The sequence below is a fragment of the Rhinolophus ferrumequinum genome, chromosome 5, assembly GCF_004115265.2.
Source record: "Rhinolophus ferrumequinum isolate MPI-CBG mRhiFer1 chromosome 5, mRhiFer1_v1.p, whole genome shotgun sequence".
Classification (NCBI taxonomy): Eukaryota; Metazoa; Chordata; class Mammalia; order Chiroptera; family Rhinolophidae; genus Rhinolophus; species Rhinolophus ferrumequinum.
The window spans coordinates 24,801,886-24,817,542 of record NC_046288.1 but is presented as its reverse complement, the minus strand read 5'-3'; positions in this window follow the sequence as shown (position 1 = coordinate 24,817,542).

Sequence of the window (15,657 nt, the reverse complement as noted above, 5' to 3'; positions counted from 1 at the left end):
ACAAACGGTTCACACTCAGCTCTAGAAAATACTCATGAAGTGTTATTTGAAAAGAATACCCTTTAATCCTTGAATCTGCTGAGTAAAAGCTACTACACTGTAATAATTATTTTGTACGTTTCTTTATTTATGTGTAAATGTTCTTTATGTATCTGCCTGCCTAAGACTTTGTCTCAGATATTAAGTCTGATAGTTAAGAGTCTCAACTGAAATTAGTAACTCTTTTCTGGGTTTGAAGGAATTCCTTGTTTTACTATTTTGGGGCATTTTTAATGATATGTGTGTCTCGTCTCATATATTAGTATGCATTCATCATTTTAAATCTATTTCACTTGATTTTTTTCCCTGATGACCAAAGAATTTGAAAAGTAAAGAAAATTTAATGGAAGAAAATGAAAGAAAAACTGAAACATTATCCATAATCCCACAATCAGGCAAAAATGTTTTCTATTTAACATATTTTCCTCCTTTAATACTTTGAAGATGACAAATAATAGTACAGGTTTTTCACGTAGAAGCAAAATATGATGAAGACAATTGGAATTCAGGTGTTGTAATTCGAGGCCAAAAGGCCGGCAATGATAGCTACATACTTGAATCCTGGGTCACAAATGTAACAGAGAAATGCATTAAGCAAACAGAAAACATTCAGCAACCAGAGGCAGGCAGGTGGGAATGGTTGGGGGCTGATGGTTTGAGAGCTATCCCGACTGCTAGTTTATCATCTACACTTCAGTGACCTTTATGGAAATGACCAATAAGTCAGACGGGTACAAATAAGTCCACTGAGGTAGTTCTTAATACCCATTCTTATCAAATTGAATCACCATGGAACTAATCTTCTGCAAATTATTTCAGAGAGTTGACATTTTATGTGCACATTAAAGCTTCCTGGAAAGGGCCCATCAATCTGGAGAGGGGCACAGCTGATTCTTGTCAGGTTTCAACTGGGTATTTATTAAGCTAAGTCTGTGTATATCCTTTAGCACTGAGTGAAACATGGCCATCCTTAACCGACTCAAGGTAGAGGAAATAAGAGAAAAGAAAGCGGCGAGGAAAGAAGAGAAAATACAATTGCGTTAAAAAGAGAACAAATAAGTGTATTTAATAACAGTTTGTCAGCATTTTGACTTCAGATAAATGTGTAGATGATACTAACTCAACATAGTTTAATGGATGCAACTGTCAATACTGACTGATTTGCTTTGTAACTATTTACTTCAATTAACTACAATTTCTAAAAGCCAGTGGAAGAAATAATTATTGTGTGAACACAATGAAGACGCAACTGTACTGAAGTAGAAGCTCCCTAGGTATGTCTGAACACGTAAAAACCAATACATTTATCTAACATAATTTTTTGAAATTTAAATAACAAACTTTTGAGGCTATACTGTGTGAAACATTATTTTGGACTGTAGGAAGACACACAGATATAGAAAACATAAACATTTTATTCAGTACTAAAAGTTCAGAGGGGAGAACAGTGGGGTTAAGAGGCAGAGTGCAGAGGTTGAAATACTGGGTAGCAAGACCAGAGGCAGAGATGTCATTTAGGATATTGTTATTACAAACAATCAGATCAATCTATGTCTTATATAATTTACTTATAATTTTATTGATTAAAGAACATTATCCTTATCCATTTCCTACCCCTTTTCCTTTCTGAATTTTCCAATCAATCCTGAGATATAAGCTAGTTACTACCATTATACCTGTTATTACTGAGCTTTACAAGCGATGCATACTTCTAGTCAGGTAAAGTTTAGCTTTGACTCAGTGTTATCACTTCAGGGCCAGTGTTCTTATCACCATCCTGTGCTGTATCCCACATAAAATTACACACCTGGAATACTTGAGAATTATCTATTTTATATAGTAAATATATTAGAAGAACCCTTTTCTGTTTGATGATATGGAAAATTTTACCACTTAACACTATACTTCATATTATACAGCAAATGCATTAATTCTCTGAGCCTAATGTTTATATTAACATACCCAAACTAACATTTTTGGTGTATTTAGTTTTTATCCCCATTGCTCTACCATTTCAGAATCACTAAGCTAACTGTGATCTCTGTATGATTACATTATAAACATATTTTGCATGCTTTATTATATTCTAACTCCAAGCAACACTGACTGCATTCACCGATTCACCTACTTTCTGCTATATTCTCTTCCCCTGGTTTTCTCCTACCCCTTAGGGTACATTTGTTGATCTCCTTTGCCAGGTTGTATCTTCCTCTCAAATGTCTGAGTTCCTCAAGTGGCTCCTACACTGGTTTCCCCTATACTTCCTCTTTAGGCAATCTCATTGTTACTCACAGCTTTAATTATCAACTATCTACAGATGACTTCCAAATTTAAATCTCCTTGAAGACTTCACCTGTGGGCACCATAACTATGCATTTGTCTAACTCTCTGATAGGTCCTCTCGGATGTTTGAAAGAGACTTCAAACTTCACACTTCCAAAATTAAACTCATCATCTTCTCCCATCACCTTCCATCATTCTAGACCAAATTTCTCTCTCAGCACCACCATCCAGCTACCTGTACAAACTAGAAATCTAGTAGTCATCTTGTACCCAACCCCATGATTCACTTATTCTATCCATCACCAGATCTTCTCTATTTACCCACCAAATACGTTTTAAAAATCGTTTCTGTCTGTCCATGTCCACCACATAGTCCATACCTTGATTGCTGCAAGAACTTTCTGACTTGTTTAGGATTTTGACTTGTCGGACCTCACTCCCTACACATCAATATTCCTCTAGAATGTAACTAGAGATATATTTTCCAAATGAAATAAGATTATGATTATGTCACAACTTGCCTCTAATTAAAACATTCAATGGCTTTCTACTTCTCTTATGTTACAAAACAAAAATTCTTAACATGACATGCAGGGCACTTTATGGCAAGCCCCTAAACTAACTTTCTTGCCTCTGCATCACTGTCTCCAACTTCCTTTACAGTCACAGTGGACTTGTTTCACTTTCTCATATGCACCATGATGATTTCTACTACAAAGCAGAGGCATTTTCTTCCCTGAATGATTGTCTTCTTTGTCTTTTTATGGATCCTCTGGTAATCCTTAATATCTCAAATTATTTGACAGGTCAACGGAGACATCACCAAGATCTTTAGCCTTTCAGTTTTATAAAACCATCTGCCTTTCCATTGTAGCATATTTCATGGTTGAACATTTATGTCTGTTTAATATTAATCTATCTGTTTTTCCTACTAGTCTATCCATAAACTAGGGGCCCTATTTGTCTCCTGTTTTGCCCACCATTGTATCACCAATACCTAGCATAGTTCTTAGCCAATACATTTTTTGAATAAATAAATGTATGGATAACATACATACTCACATATGTGCAATTTTTGTGTCCTAAATAATGCACCCTGTAGTCTCCATTCTACACAATTTAATATATATTATATTATATAAAATTATATATATGTATATATATATATATATATATATATATATATATATATGTATACACACATATACGTGTGTGTGTGTGTGTGTGTGTGTGTATATATAATTTTCTACCAATTTGATTAAAGTTGTATCTTGGTAGAGTTATGCTTAGAAGTTTTTTGTTGTTGTTGTTGTTGTACTCTATTTACTATCACAAATTATGCCCCTTTTCTAGATTCTTATATTTTTAACTTTGACTAGTAACAGTTACTATCTACTGATGGTGAATAAAAATGGATACATTTCTTATAGAGAGCAGTCAAAAGACAAATTCTGCATACTGAATAAAACAAAGCAGAAGATGAGTTTATTGCCAGGGTTTCAACCTGCAAGCCAGGAAATTAAAGGCTATGGGAGCAATGAGTTTTGAGTTAATCACAGACTAAGAAATTGTCATGGGATTATTACAGAAGTTATTTGGCTTTTTCAGCTGATTGGTTGCCTAGAGGTCTTATTTGAATCAGAGTAGCTCAGTCAGGTGAATAAGGAAGTCCAGAGATGCCATGAACAGACCCAAGTTTGTTTTCGGAATTGGCTGGTGTCCTTTGCTGATTTCTGAGAAGATCTGAAATTCCTGTAAGTTTAGTTTAAGTTTCCTTTATGCACATAGATTGACATTCTCCATTTTGTCCTTGATATAAGTGACTCCATTTTAGTTTGGTTCTACAAAGCAATTTCACTTAAATTCAACTGTATTTGATTTTCCTCTAAAACTAGGCTACTTAAAGAATAAAAATGATTAAGAAAATGGCTTTATGAAAAAGAGCCTGACTTGGTTCACTAATTTTGATATGGTACACAGCCATGTCTAGATTAATATTGTCATATTAATTTTTTATAACTGTCAGAGATAAAATTAAAACTCTCATGATATTTAAAATAATTAAATATATCAGATCTCTTGATTCACTCAGGTTCTAAGAAAATTAAGTTGAAAAAAGAGTGAATGACAACAGCTGGACACATACTGCACACATAAACACACACAGATAGACAGAGGTGGAGATAAACTATGTAGTTTAAAAAATATTTAAGAATAGATAGAAACTATATTACATTTCAGAAAGCCTTAGTCTCCAAATATCTAACTCCCTGATTACCTAATCTCTAGAGCCTAAAGCAGGGGTGTCCAAACTTTTTTCAACATATTTTACCAAGGGCCATATGCCATAAAATACACAAACAGCCGGGCTGCTCACTCAAGGTGAAGTACATATTGCTTCACCTGGTTTATTTAAGTAAACAAAATATAATTTTGGAATTTACTGCAGGCCAATTAACAATGGATTGCGGGCCGCAGTTGGCCTATGGGCCGCAGATTGGACACCCCTGGCCTAAATGTACATGTTTGCTAAAAGATTATTTGCTTTTCGAAAGTAATACATCCATTATCTGTACTTATCAGAAACATTTTTTCAATAGCCAAATACATACATCAAAGTACTACAATCATGCCAGATTTTTTCTCAGTTTTATGTTTAAAAACATTGTATTTATTCTTGTTTTACTTATGATACTGCTTTCAAGTTTCCAAAATTGCCCCACACATGATAATTTTGACTAAAAATAATATGCTTGATTTTCTTTCATTAAAGAAATATTCAAGAACCTATGGAGGATTAAACAGAAATTGCATCTAACTAAATTAAGGCCATGTAGCCAGGCAAATTAGCCTTTTTTGAGAAATATTTTTCCTATATTCATAGATAGTCCCTATTTTAAGCCACTTTACCTGTTCAAGTATTTCATTAATATTTCCAAACATGGCTTAAACTTTTCATGGAATTGCCATATTGCTACCTTAAAATGAGTTTAATGATTCTGGCAAAGTAATTTCCAATCAAATGGATGGCCAACCATTTCTTTCATGGACAGCTGAAAAATGATGGCCACAGCAAGGCCATCTGGAAAAATACAAGTAAGAATATTTGACTACAGAAAACACCTTGGTTTAATATTTCGTCTGGAGAATCTTTATTTCAAGTTCATTAACAAAGGCAACACTGCCAAGGTATTTTGAAACTTTGTTAAACAATTCATAACTTCCAGACCAATTTCTTTATATGATTTTTTTAAAATTCATAATAAAAATATATTTTACTCTGGCTAATTTATTAGAATATACAAGCACAGATAATGAACAGTAAAAACTTTGGGAAGAAGCTGTTCTTTTTTGCATTAATTAACTACAATACAGAAATAGAAATTTACAGTGAAATGACTGAGTACAACACAAGTAATGAACACATTAAATCTAAATTTTATTCTTGGTTGCTGTTATTCTGATCTTATTGAAGTCAATTTTAATCTAAGCCCCATGCATCTTAAAAGGAATTTGGTTGAATCATTATGTTCGGTTTGTTTCGATTTTAATAAAGGGAAAATATTTTTTCTAATTATAAATTATTTCCACACATTGTAAATAATTAAAACAAACTTATTTCTAAACAGTTAACGGTTAACATGATTGTGGCTCCTATGAATTATAATATCAATTCTTACTAAATAAAAAGTATATAAACTTGACTGTTGACATCATTTTTATACAGTATCGAGAATATGAGCTAACAAGGAGAAAAGACCAATTCTTTGGGCATATGATGCAACTATTTTAGACCAGGAAGGAAACCAACGTCATCAATTCCTCCCCTAGAGGTTGTCCTTACATCTTTCAGTGGAATATTAATATCTCTATTTTTTGCTTATAGACTATTAGTATGATAGAATAGTTAACAACTTTACTCTCTGATCACACTTATACAAATAATTGAAAAAGAAATGTGAAATATTAAAAATTAAACCATTTATTTGATGTATCTATCTTGTATTTGATCTTTGGCTGAAATTTAAATGTGCTTGTTTTTTGGCATTTGTCACTTTCTAATGAATATTATTTTATATGTATATCGGCACATGTCTCTGTCTATATACTGCTTATTTCAGTTTTCACTTGACCATACGTTAGCACTTTTATATTAATATAATTTTAGATTTATCTTATATTTATATTTATTTTAGATTTATTTTAGATTTTATTTTATTTATTTATAGTTATTTATAATTTAATATTTTATGAAATAATACATAATATATTTTAATATAATATAAAATATGAAGTTATTTACATGCATGTTTTAATCAGATAAATGAATTCATAAGATAAAACGTTGCAGATAAACCCTGAAGTTCTGAGAGTTTTTTTCCCATCTAAATAGTAAGTGCTGGAGCTGGATTCCAATACAGGCCATTATACCTACTAAGTAAATACTTTAATTAAATTTTAGAAAAGGGTTCCATTCCCTATCATACCTTAAAATAGTTAAGACTGCAATGGTAAGAGGAGGTCAAGTTGACTGGAAATCTTAGCCAGCATATAAAAGGGAAAAAATAATTGTTTCAATTTTTTCATGATTTCTACATCCTCTAATGGATTTACACAGACACATGATTTTCATATTCAAATTAAATCTGGGAAGTATTAGTACATCCTTCAGATTCACAATGCAAATAAGCATTTTAAATGATTCTTAGGACACAATTCTCCATGGGATATTCCATTTCTGGATGTTTTATGGAAGGGGGCACAGGATGCCTTTTAATCTGGACTAACTTTTCAAGTATATTTGTGTAGTGAACAGTCTTGGAAGAGAGGAGCAAAGAGAAGCATGCCTACTGCACATTATAACAAATTTGAGTTCACTAAACTCAGGGTCCCTGTGTTGTAACGTGACCCACTGCATGTGCTGGCTTCCTTTGGGTCCACTCATATTGCCTTACTGGGACATAAGGGCAAGGGGAACTGCAGCAAATATCCTGATGTTGTTGCTGCCTGCTACCATGAGTAACAAAATTATTTGTTTCTGACCCACGACTCTTATGACTTCTGCTATCATCCACAAAACTGTAGCAGGATAACTTGCTACCTTGCAAGTAAGGTGAAAGCCCAGACCTTTACATATCTTAAAAATGTTCTGACAAGTTCTTCAGTCAGTAATGACTCACATTATTTAAATAAGCATTTCCAAATATCTTCATCCATGAAACATTTTTAATCTGTAATGTTTATTAAGATTACACAAATTCATTGTACAATGAACATTAAGATATCCCGATCTAAGTAGTACTTAAATGAGTGAATTTCAAAAATACAATTTAGTTTGATAAAGTACTAAGATAAATGTATTAAATTCAAGTTTTCCATTAACATATGGTATACCATATCTTCCATTATATGTCTTAGCAATGGCCGATCATGTTACTTTAGCTAACCATTTACCATGAAAAAATGTATTCCCATTTTTTATTACTGGCAGTGTTGTCCTGTAATATATATTTAGAGGAAGGAAGGTGAAATATCATGTATCAAAAATAGGTAGTTAACTTGAGGAAAACAAGGCAATAACTCTAATGAAAATGTAATTTGATGATACTAGTGCACTGAATTCAATTTTGGAATTTTCACAATTGAGGAATGTGTTTCATTGAAAAATAAAATTAATTGTATTTATGCAATATTCCTTAAAGTATTATGATTTTATTAGTAATCTTATTCAATTTACAAATGACAATAATATTCTTAATTTATAACTTGTATGTAAAATGAAAAGATGTGACAAAAAAGACAAATGAAGTGTTTCACCACCAACCTCTATTCATTATATTTTCTTAATTACTACTCTGAAACTGCTCCTATCACATGAGGTAAATACTTTTGTCAAGTGAAATAAAACAAAATGAAGGAAGTTGACAGGAACTCTTTTAAAATTAGGGGCTTTCTGAAAATGTGACAGTTTCCTTGGTGGTAAAGCTATGACAACTCTGAAAAGATATAATCATTCTGGTTTTGAAATTGCTTGTCACTCACTATTCCCATGACTTATTAGCAAAACTTTGATTTTTATCTTACTTTTAAGGTCCCTAGATATTATAGTTCTCTTTTATAACACTTTAAAAGCACAAATTTAAAAAAAAATGCATTGACAATTGTTAGTAAAAAGTGTTTTTTTCAAGTTTTTCATTTAAAATGGTGTTAGTTCTCAGAGAGTTCATGAGCATAAACCTTGCCCATGTTCCCCAAACTCATCTTTTTTAAAAATAAGTTTCTGGATTCAAGAGATCATCCGTAATCCACCAAATTCCTACCACCAATGGGAATTTAATGCTTAAATTTTCAAATGCTTTAAAATTTGAAGCACAAGACAGCTGAAAGAGTTTTAAGCCCATCAATGCATTCGTCATTTGATGGGCTTTTGTGAGTGGACTTTTCTTAAAATATATTCCTAAATGTTGTGGGGAGCGGGCTGTGAACTGACAAGGGCCTTGCAGCTGCAAGGTCATTCCTATAGGAAGTCTCCCCTCAGCAATCTTCCCAGAAAGTACAAGGTAACACTAATGAAGTCACAGACAAACAAACTGGCCAATACACAAAGCAAAATGTTCTAATAATACCTGCTTGTTCTGCTAATACTTGTTTGTATAGATAACTATTCTAAGACTGTATAAAAACTGTGTGTGAAATAAAGACTGCGCCACTGCTCCGCCATCCGTGGATGGTGGACCTCCGGATCCCAGCTTTCCTGTCTCTGTGTCTTTTCTCAATCTTCTCACCCTTCCTCCTCAGGCAGAGCCCTCCTGGCCGCGACAAAATATTTATGTGATTATAAATGTAATATATGTACACAGTTATAAGCTTACAAAATAAAGAAATTAACAAAGACACAAATAAAAATTACACATGGGCCTACCACTCAGAGATAATGGCTCTTGGTATTTGGTATGAATACACAAGAAAATAACTGGAAAAATAACAAAAAGGTTTTGTTTTATTTGTGTTTTAATATTCATATTTTAACTTCATATATTGTCAGTATTTCCCCAATCATTAGAGTTTTTAACTAATTATCAATTTATCTCTAAGTGATATAAATGTATAATTTTCTTGAATTTTCCTTATCTAGCTTTCAAAAGCAATAGTGACTTGATGAAACTATCTGGGAATATTTTTCTATTCAAGTAATGACTTTTAATTTGGTTAATTACTTAAACTTCCTTGTTGAATTGAATTATAGTAATTTCGCAAGTAGAATATTTTTCTACTTCAACTAATGACTTAATTTGGTTAATTATTTACTCTTGTTGAATTATGTAATTTCACAAATAAATATTTAATCTTTCTGAAATTTATTTTGTCATATGGTGAGATGATTTGTTTTTGGTTCACAGAGCCAAATTTTAAACCAATATTTTTGAGAAAATGCACAACTTTCCTTATAATGGTGACATTGGCTTTTATGAAGTTTTGAGATCTTAAGTATACTAGAAATTATTTCAGGTCTATGTATATTGTTTCATTGATCTTTCTGTTGATTCTTGCACCTATATTGCAGTGATTTTCAAAACTATTGTATGGATGTTATATTTTAAATTTCGTTACAATATCTAAAATATTTTCAATTGTTTTCAAAATTATAGAACAAAATTTAGCTGTGATAAAAATATAGCGTTTTTTTTTGACAGTTGTTATTGTCCAAATTATTAAGAAATTATTCCACTGTCTTGAGGCATACAGTGATAAGAATTTTGAGACCTGTTTCTATTACGTAAGCTTTACAATGATTACATAATATTCAATAAAAAGGGATCATTTCAATTATCCCAGTTAAACGTCCAGATTTTATTATTATTATTTTTTAGGTTGACAATACTGTCCTTTTTTGGACATTCTTTCTTCTTGGCTTGTGTGACTCCACAATCTCCTGGTTTTTCTCTTGTTTCAATAGATAACATCCCAACTTTTTCTAGATCTCCTTCTTAGCTGTTCATTTCTATCTGCATCTAAAATTTTACAGCTCCTCTAAAGTGCTCAATACTTGGCCTTTTTTTTCTCACACTACACTATCTCCTTCAGTGATTTTTATCTAGTTCCATAGCATCAATCTGACTGTTATTTAGAAATTCATATCACCAGTTTAAAACACTTCTTATTTCCAAGTATCTGACTTGACATCCACCTCAATGTCTCACAGGAAACTTGAAATCTTGTCCAAATTGATTTCATAATCTCCCCCTAACCTTGGAACAATATCCTCACAAAAATCCTCCTCCTTTTCCATAGATCCCTATCTCAGTTCAATACCAAATCTACCTAACAGTTCATACCAGAATATCATCAATGTCTTCAGTGATGCTTCTCTTTTCCTAAAGTACCACTACTCAATATCCTATCAAATATTAAGTATCGTTAACTCGATCTTGAAATACATTCAATATGCCCTCATTTTTCCATGTCTAACTTTAATATCTCAGAATGCTTACCATCCTTTATTGCCTGGGCTACTCCAATAACTCATTTAGGTTTCCCATATGTACACTGGTCTCACTATTCTTCAGGATGCTAGGGGAATATATTGAGAAAATAAATACAGTGGTTTTATTCCGATGCTCAAAATTCTGTTCTGTGGTGTTTTTGTGTGCATATAAGTGTTTTTTAATGTCCATTTGAAGAAGTTTATCATGACACATCATTTACCAATAGACAGATTAGATTAATTTCCCTTGAATTTTATCATAGAATATTTGTCAAATATTCTATTTTTTCTGACTTATAGATGGAGAACAGGATACAGTAACCCCTCATATTCCTAGAATTTATTAATCATACATCCTGTGCGGTTCCACTGGAGTTAAAGAATTATCTCTACCTTTCCCTGCCTAATCCTCTGAAACTGTTTACTGATAGACTTCATGAACAAAAAAGTAAATAAAACACCAGCATATCCTAATACTCCTACAAGAATTTTGTTTATTTGTTTCCTTTAAAGTACTTTACTTCTAAGGTTTGAATCTCCAATCACTATCCTCCTTTGTTTCCTCCTCAGATAAGTTAGTGAGATTGTGTGTGTGTATGTGTACCTGTGTGTTGTTAATAATGATTTTATTTTTTGTCACTTTACCAGGTAGTTCATATAGAGAAGGTAAGCTGAGCAGTTTCCAGTTTTTCAGCTCTTCCAAAAATTAGTAACCCCCCAAAAATATATGTATAAATGACATTAAAAGGTTGTTAATAGAAAAATAAATATAAATGTCCAATAAAATATGAAAAAATATTCTCACATTCATATTTAGATAACCATTTAAAAATATATAGTGTTTTTTCACCTACTAGCTTAGAAAATATTTCTAAAGTTTGATCCAGTACTCTTTTGGCAAAGGTATATGAAAAAATACCTTTTTGGACACTTGTAAACTTGTAAATCCTTGTCAACTGTCTAGGAAGGAAATATGTTATTACTTATCAAAATGTTAAATGTACTTTTACTTTAACCTAGAAATGTCACTTCTATTATTTGTACTTAAGGTATACTAAGCAAAGTGTGCAAACATCATGTAAGTGATGTTTTCAAAAGGTCTTTTTATTAAAATATAAAATAATCATATTTTGGAAGCTGCATTGAATAAAAAGCAAGTATAGTTTTATAGAAACTATCAACATTTAAAACCCAACACCCTGAGTATCTAAATTACATTTAAACTGTCCATTAGAAATTGTTCTATAGAACTATGTACAGCTATTATGCCTGAAGGGCAATGGAGAAAGTTATACACGCTTTTCCAGGGCCCTCATCATCATGGCAGCTGTCAGATATCAGTCTTGTTATCAGACAGTTACTCTTGTTAAAATTTCAAGAACTGTCAGAGACACTGGTCATCATGTGACCTTTTTCTATGATCCTTTAACGAGGTGCCATGGTGCCTTCCGTACTTCTTTTGTAAATACTATTGAGAGGTACTAAATATTATCTAGATACTGTAAAATTCATAAGAGTAGCATTATTATCTGGGGGAAAATATCAATCATAAGGTATTTCAATGTAACCTCTATCAGTAATGCTGATAAGAGTTTCAAAATTATTAATGTGAACCTGAATAGAAACTAACCTTAGAAGTTCCCAACAAGATATTTTAGTGGGTAGAGGGATGGATTTTGGGAATTTACTGAATCTCCTGTATTGCTTTAGATCTGACCTGCCAATGGGAGTCAGGGCTGGATTTATCTTCTGCAGAGAGCAGTGCTAGTCACAAAGTTTGCTTACATCCCAAGAAGCAAAATAGTGGTTGGCTGTACATATACTTTTATGTCTCATAAGAAACCTGATACTTTTTTTTTTAATTTATTTTTTTAATTTATTGGGGTGACAATTGTTAGTTAAATTACATAGATTTCAGGTGTACAATTCTGTATCACATCATCTAAAAATTACATTGTGTGTTCACCACCCAGAGTCAGTTCTCCTTCCATCACCATATATTTGATCCCCCTTACCCTCATCTCCCACCCCCACCCCCCTTACCCTCTGGTAACCACTAAACTATTGTCTGTGTCTATGAGTTTGTTTTTTTTTTCTTAGACTTTTATCATTTATATCCCTCACACTGTGAAAGGGGGAAACCTGATACTTTCATTTCAACATTGGTTGACCTGGAAATCTTTCATCTACTTTGCATTTTTGAAGTTGTCAAATTGATGTTTTACTGTCATAGCCTAAGAATTGGATGGATTCTTAAGCTTCATATCAATATATTCTTCTTGAACAGATATTTCCGTGAAAGAAAGTAGGAGTGTGTGTACATGTGCATGTGCTGGGGGCTATAAAACTAGATCAGAAATACAGTAAGGGCAAGATATTCAGTTTATATAACTTGGTATGCTCTAAGTGTATATACATGCCATGCATGTGGTAGATTTTCAGTATTATTTTTCAATAAATATTTTTAATAAGTGAAAAAACATATCTGAATTGTTTTTCATGTTGAGTTTTCATGTTGATCTCATCTTCAATGATGTGAAATTATTTCTCTCTTTCTCACTATATATGTATACATATATATGTATATATATGTAGCACCCATGTGTTACACATACACATATTTACATATATACACACATGTGTATATGTCTCTTTCTATATAGTAATGAGCATATAGTAATAGTAATAATCATATACAGAGAGTTCATATATTTTGATGCATTCATCTATTAATTTTTTTAATCATTTACTCACTAAGCACTTATTACTAAGCATTTATTTAACCATTTATTCAGTAGCTATTTGTACTAAACTAAGTTATGAGGGTAATACAAAAATAAATAAACTTGATCTCTGACTTAAGATATTCATCCTTCATAAGCTTATTCATCTGACCTGTTCATTGGGTATTTATGCTCATTTACTACCTCTGAGACCAGTTCTTTTTCAGTTTCAGTATTTTACCATTTCTAGCTATGGCTTCAAGTGGGAACAACACTTGTTTCAAATACGTTCGGATGCGAATTAATTTCTGAAAATGAGATTCTGCCGCACTTCTAGAAACCACCACATTTTTAAAAATACCTTTTAAATATAATGTCTCTCTCTCTCCATACACACACACACAGACACACACACACACACACACACAGACACACATACATGTATATTTGTAATACTTTTTATTACATAATGGTTGAAACATTCTATATATCTATGAAATTACGTGGAAAACATTTCAGCCTGCTTGGGAGGAAATAAATCTACAGAACGTATTACAATCACCAAGAAAGTGGAACAGGCTGCAAAATGAAACATATGTTCTGTTTTAGAAAGACTTGTGTTTGAAGAAGCACTTGGTTGAAATACTTGGTTGAAATACTCAGAAGGACTTGGTTGAAATAAAATCGTACTTCCTGGAAACATGTATTAATGAATCAATTATTTCTCAAAGAGAAGTCTCAATTAAAAGTGGAGGTAACTTGGTGCCTTTTACTCTGTTTATAAGAGATTTGCAGTTTAGAATTCTAGAGAAAATACTGATTCATGCAAATCTTTAAGTAATTGGAAGAAAAATCCCAGGGACTTTCAATTATCAATATTTTTCATCATTGTTTTTGTTCATCAGAATATATTAGCTTAAAATTGCACAAAAGTGGGAAGATACAAATAGTCACAAATTTGGTAAAGTATCTCATATTATGGGGAAAAATAGGTACTATACGATAACATAAATAAGAAGTTAAATTAAATAATAGATTTTAAACAACTTTACTAACAATAAATATGGTGAAACAAATTAATTATATTTCTACATATAATATTAATAAGGGAAATGTGGTAATCTAGTAGACAAATATGTAAAAAGAAAGTGCAACTATTGCTATGAACTGGGCCTCACCCATTATGCAACAAACATAATTTTGGATTAGAAAGATGGAAAATGGTAGATACAGTTAAAATAAAGTTTTAGAATAGCAGGATAAAACGGAGGCTCTTGAAATCACCAATATAACATTCATCAAAATATTTTTATTGTAGTTTAAACATACGACAAAAATTAGATTATCTGTTATTAATGCATGAGACAAGAGAGTCATATCCTATAAGCGACAGACAACTATAAAGCCCATGGGGGAAACAAATTTCTCTTTTGTAATTCAAACACAAGAAAATGATAGTCTTCTGTGTATAGTGGATGCTGAATCAGAAATCAGGAAAGAGATATTTTCATTTTGTCTCTTGATACATTTCAAACTGTTCCCTGATATTCATGCAAGCCTTTATGCACACACACACACACACTCAATTTATTTATTCAGTTAACTGAATGATAAACAGCTGAATGGAAAATCTCTCTGGACTGTGGGAATTACTAATAGCAACTCGGTGATGTAAGAGAGAAAGCCAGCAGAAAGATAATTGATATTTTAGAGCTATGTTCCCCAAACTGTATTCCACAAAACAACAAAAGTTCTATGAGATTAATAGATGTCATATGAGAAAGAAGTATTCCATCAGGGAAAAAAACACTTTGTATTTCTCCTATTGGAGATTTCAACAGTGTTTTAGCATTTTAAAGACTGAATTAGCTTGCTGTAAAGTAATCTATTTGACTTCATTTAACTTTGCATATTCCCAACTTATTTTCCATAACTTGTTTTGCAAAATATTCATGAAAGGTCCTTTTGAATAGGCTGCCTGACTTGGAGAAGAATATGCTCCATTTTCTGGCTTCCAAAAAGTATCCATAGAAAACACTGCTACATTTGTATACATAAGTATGTTACCTGTCCTTACTATTGACACATTTTAATTATTTTTTTTGGCTGCCATTATTTTTGTAACCC